Source organism: Ostrinia nubilalis, chromosome 10, assembly GCF_963855985.1.
Source record: "Ostrinia nubilalis chromosome 10, ilOstNubi1.1, whole genome shotgun sequence".
NCBI classification, from domain to species: Eukaryota; Metazoa; Arthropoda; class Insecta; order Lepidoptera; family Crambidae; genus Ostrinia; species Ostrinia nubilalis.
In genome coordinates, this window is record NC_087097.1 from 12,204,232 (window position 1) to 12,210,083 (window position 5,852).

The window sequence follows — 5,852 nt, forward strand, 5'->3', positions numbered from 1 at the left end:
TAAAGGATTTAGTGGTAAATGTAATCAAATTTTAACCATAATTTAATTATTTTTTTGCAAATTTAAAAAACTTAGACATTTTTCAGTGTTAATTGACTTGCCATCACATATAGGCTCCTTGATTACAGTCTATTATTATTAAATGAAAGTAATATTTTTTTCCTTGCTAATTAATAACCATGTAACATAAAAACATGAACAAAATTTCTGAAGGACATAAATTAAAAATTTTGACAAGGGTTAAAGTTACTAAAATTATACACAGTGGCCTAGAACACTAAAAACAAATTATCTCTACAGGCATGTCTTATCTTTCTTTGAGAGCTTTGATAGACAAAATGTACACCATTCAGAATCGGAATCTGCAGCAATGGTGAATTCTAAGACATCTAAACTCAAAAGAATAATCGTCTACAAGTAATACCTTACTCCTAAAATGTTCTTTAGATAGTTGGGCTAATAATATAGCTGATGTACTCAGATACTTTCTGCCATTAAGTATTCTTAAACTAGAGCAATTTACTTAAGATTATAATAATATAATATAAAAAAATTATAGTTGACAAGTCACATCCATACAAGTATGTTTGTATGGAAATTATAGTCATCGGGTCTCCCAGGCCCGGAGAAAATTTTGGATGGTTATTACTCACGTAATAAGTGCTGGAAGACGCGATTTTATGCCTCATCGGTCCAAACACAGTTAAAACTGAAGCTACTGAGATGGTCGAGAGCAGCACGTGGCGGGAAGGTGTTTAAACCGAGAAATCGGAAAGGGGGGTGGGCCTCTGAGACCCGACGTCCATAGTTAAAGGTTAAGGTGATTTCTCGAAAGTATATCGTTTAGCAAATCTTGCTCCAATTCGTTATGTATTGTAGGTATTAGAGATGAAACGGATAGTTGTTTGGCCGGATAGCCGGATATCCGGCGGCCGGATAGTTGGCTCATTGTCTCGTTGCATATCGTGACGAGTTTAGCGTCGCACAGGTGCTTCGAACGCGATCAGTGGGTCTATTAGTAGGCTAGACTAGTCACACTTTTCGAAAATCGAATCTGTCCGAATAGAATGACAGATTTTGCCACTTGTCTAGGGGGCAGATCAATTCGGGCGATTTCGGTTGCCATCGTGAGTGTGTGTGATTGAATAGCGAAAATTAAATTAGTTTACTTGCTGCATAATCTGACTGAATTGCATCAGATCATCATCAGTGAAAAAAGATCGCCTATTTTATTTGGCAATATTTCGATTTAACAGGTATTTTTAAAGTTTATGTATTCGTCATTAGAGTGAATAGGCCAGAAAAAGAAATTAGTTTTTTTAAAGGCCTTAATATGGCTTTTTGTAACTTTTTGGACTTTAATAAAAGACGCCATTATTATATGACATTTTATTGATGTTTACCTCAAAGATTAATTCTCAAGTATTTCATTTTATTAAAATAGGAAATTGTCGTAGTTTTTTAATATCCGGTATCCGGCCGGATAGTGAGTTACTATCCGGTATCCGGCCGGATAGTAAATTTAGGCCGGATATCCGGCCTACCGGATAGTTACTGGATATCCGTTTCATCTCTAGTAGGTATAATCCATTGTCTAGTTCTTTTACTAAAATAATTGTGTATTTTAGGCACCATTAATTTATTTTTCTTAGCTAATCGAGTTGGGTAGTTATGTACCCGTTTTGTTTTAAATTTGTCTGTATTATATTGTTCTAGTATTAGTATTAATTTAACTTTCTTTTCTATTGGCAAAATCTTACATATTTTAAATAGCTTTAGGTATTCTTTTTTACATTTAACTAAAGTTCTCCTATCTGTTAGCATTTTCAATATTCTAGTTTGTATTGATTTTATTTTGTTAAGGTGAACTGGAATTTTCTTAAAGGAGCCTATACATGTCTCATTCTTTTTTTGCCCTATCAGCGCTTCGAGACACCATTTGGCATTTGGCAAACTAAGCGCTGAGAAGAAGCGCCTCGACAAACTCGGTTACTCACTGCCTGCCGACAACTCAGACACCACTGACTGCCTCAGGTACCAAGAAAATAGTAGGTACCAGTAGTACACAGAGGTCCCGGGTTCGATTCCCACGGGGCAACATTTTTTCTGCTTGGTTTCGTTAACGGTTGGGCTTGATCTAAGTCTGCCTATATAATATAATATAAAAAATACCTATTTCTCACGGCACTACCGGCAGAACAGTTTGGCAGATTGACAGTGGTCTGCGGGGTGATGACTCGGGCTCGCATGATAGAGTAAATCTGGTTTTTTATAATGTAAGCACTTGTGTATGTTTGCTTAAGGTCATGGTCAAACAGTTTTTTGTAGTCATTAGACGAGCCATCATACTTGAAGGCAGGTAATTACTAATTACATAAACCATTTGGGTACTAAATGTATTTTGACTTGATAATACTGCTGTGTGTGTACCATAATACAATGAGAGAGAATATGGTATTGTGAAGAATGAGTCCATCCATCCTATGGGATGTAGCTGGATAATTCTGTACCCCCAGTGAAAAGGGAGTTAAGTCGAAAATGGTGATTTTTGGGAAATCGCATTTGAAGTTAAAAAAAATCCTGCTTCGTCGCTATTAGAGATAACTTGGTGAAATATTTATAGGTGAAAGGTAATGTTAGACATAATTAGGCAGTGTGCCAGTTTGGGAAATGTAGCTTGTGGTTTTTTCGTAATTAAATAAAAACCTAGTTATATCACCATGCACGACAACTTTACATTCGTGTAAAGTGATGTAATGAGATATAAATCATTTTACACCACACTGAATTAACCACACGCTAACAAGTGTAAAGTGATACATTTTCCACCATTTCTGTGGATAATTTTTTGTTTCTTCAATTTTAAAAAAAGTTGTAAAACAAACATAAGTAATTACACTATGAGGAATCATTATTTCAGGTTATTTAGGGTAAATCTTCCAAAAATTTTTACTTATATTAATATACACCAATTTTGTGGAGAGAAAAAAAATGTGTAAACTGATCTAACTAACATAATAGCGATCTAAGTATCCTAATAATTATGTGTAAAGTGATATAAGTGGCGACTGTAAAGGAATAAGGCTAGAATTTGAGACTGAAATTCTAATTATTTACTCCTTAAATGTTTATTCTGATCTGAAACTACTATTTTATTCATTATTACACCATATACCATGAATGATATCGGCCTAAATCACATACATTATCTCCTATTATAAAGTAAGTATAGCTGAAGCAATTGTGTAGTAAAGACCAGAAATAAAAATGGTTTCACATGAACTAATTAGACAGGAGACAGAGAAAAGTTTGTTTTCTACAATTACCCTTTTAGGAATCAAACCCTGGACCAGAGATGGTGATGTCAAGGTATATTGATTGCCTTTTGGCTACAGAAGGATAATATAAAAGTAAATTCATAAAATGCTTTTGTTTTCAACAAAGAGGCTTTTAAACAGCCCTTTAACACGTCCTAGTATTACTTGAACCCTACAATAATTTTGGGACATAAATGGACCAGTGCTGAGAAGAAGCAGCGCAAGAAATTTAGCCACCCTTGTCAGACTCTTCTTAAATCATAAATAACTTGAAAAAATCGAACTGCCTAAGGCGGGAATCTTCTTAAATCAATAGAGACATGAATTAACAAGACATGTTATACTTGCGAGCTAAGCAGATAAAGTCCAGCAACACATGCCATTTACATAATTATTTACTTTATACATAGTATCCATTCATAAGGACTTTCGTAGATAGTTTCTCAGGGCAATCGAATATTGCACTTAGCCTCTTGATTAGACCATTGTGTGCTATTTGTAATTTATCTTCCTATTCCAATCGCTTCAGATCTCCCCAAGTAGCAGCAGCCTATCTAGGTCGCTACAGGCCTTCTGCAGCGACCCTGGTGATTGGAGAATTTGAGCCTGTTGATCTGCTACGCTTGTGCACTACTTGTGCACGTGCTGCGGTTTTCTTCTGCCTCCATGCATATTCTACACAGTAGGCTGTCTGTAACAGCTATATTGTGTAGGTGTTTGTTTAACATACCTGTTATTACACTTAGGACCTTGTGGATGTTGTCCCTGTTTAGTCTTATGAGGCTGCGGGAGAACTTTTTCTATATATCCACAACTGCATCTTTTGTTTGCCTGCATCTTTTGCAATCTTTCCATTCTGTGTGGTGTTATTTTTCTATTTTGGAGCGCAGCCAGGTCTTGATCTGTGCTTATGGTATCGGCATTATAGGTAATTGTTCCGGACCAAATACCGTCGTGTACGATCCCTTTCTGGCCAGTTCATCTGCTGCGTCGTTGCCCAAGGAGTTACTGTGCCCTTTGATCTACTTCAGGAGTGCAGGGTAACGCCATTTGCGTCTGCAATGACTTAGGAGCGCGTCATGGCATTCCAATATAAGTATTATAATGAAGTATATTAAGTTGCTTTGTATTGCTTGCACTATCTGAGATTATTTTTATATTCAGACCTCGGATGTCTATGGTTGCAATCGCCTGTGCTGCTCTGATTGCATTCTGCTTGGAAAATTGTATTGTGTTTATCTAGTGTTGTAGATATTCTTAGTATATTTAGGTAATTCGAGAAGACACCAGCTCCTGTACCTTTTTGGGTTTTGGAGCCATTAGTGTATATCCTAAGTTCATTGATTCCAGAGCAATCTTGCGTTTCCGCTGTAAGCTGGATATTATAATCTTCAGTCGAAGATTTGAACACAGGGAATTCTGTCGATGGGTGCCTCGGTGAGAGGTATTTCTTTTATTAGGGTTTTGTGCAGGATCGTGGATTGTCCTGTCTCCTTGTTTTGCTTCTTATATGTCCTTGACCTTTAAGTCTTAAAGCGGCTGCTTGCGCTTCCTCCTGAATGAAGAGGTCTAAAGATCTAAGATTCAGAAGGTACTCAAGTGATGTCGATGGAGTGGTTCTCATACAACTAGTGGCCGCTATGCTTACTATGCGTTGCAGGCTTTGGAGTTTTGATCTTGCTGTGGATAGTTGTGTTCAATGCCACTATACAAGTGATCCATAATAATATGTGTAAGAGGGCCATATAACCGACGTGTACAGCCAAAGTGTTATCTTTGGGTTGAGACCTCATCTACTATCAATGAGTCTCTTGCACTGATGGAATGCTATACAGGCCATTTTTATTTTGTTCTCGACATGACTCGCCCAGTTCAATTTGTTGTCAAAGGTGATGAGTTTTGTTTATAAAGAGTTCTGGTAGTTGGAGCTCTTGTAAATTCTATAATGCACTTATTAAGTACTTTTATTGACAACGTTAGGCACTTTGAATTCAATTATATGTTTTACTAGTAGATGTTCACCATTATTTATTAAAACTATTAACTAAAGTTCTTTGATTTATAAACTACGACATTATTTTTTCCTTTAATCTGACGTTTGGGCTAAGTTATATCATTTTACACCAAATAATTAACCAAATTATTAGTTGCGATTTTCAAATGTTTCTGATCTAAGTAACTTATAACATTTTACACATGTACGAAACTTTTGTGGTTAATGGTATTAGTCTAATTGAATCATTATACACAAAAAAAAAATAACCTTTTGTTTTTTACTTTTTGTGATATAAATTAAGTTACATTCTTTTTCACCAACCAACAATACATAGTTTTTTTTGTGTATATTAATATGAGTCATCTTATATTGTTAATCACAAATTCAATCTGAACAACTTCAATCGTGTAAAAAGTAGTAACACGAGTCATACCTCTTGACACAATAAAAAATTGAAAGAAGCCTCCGGTACACTTTGTTAAAAGTAGACATGTATCAATATACACGAAAGAAAACTCAAAATTGGTTCACAAAGCCTT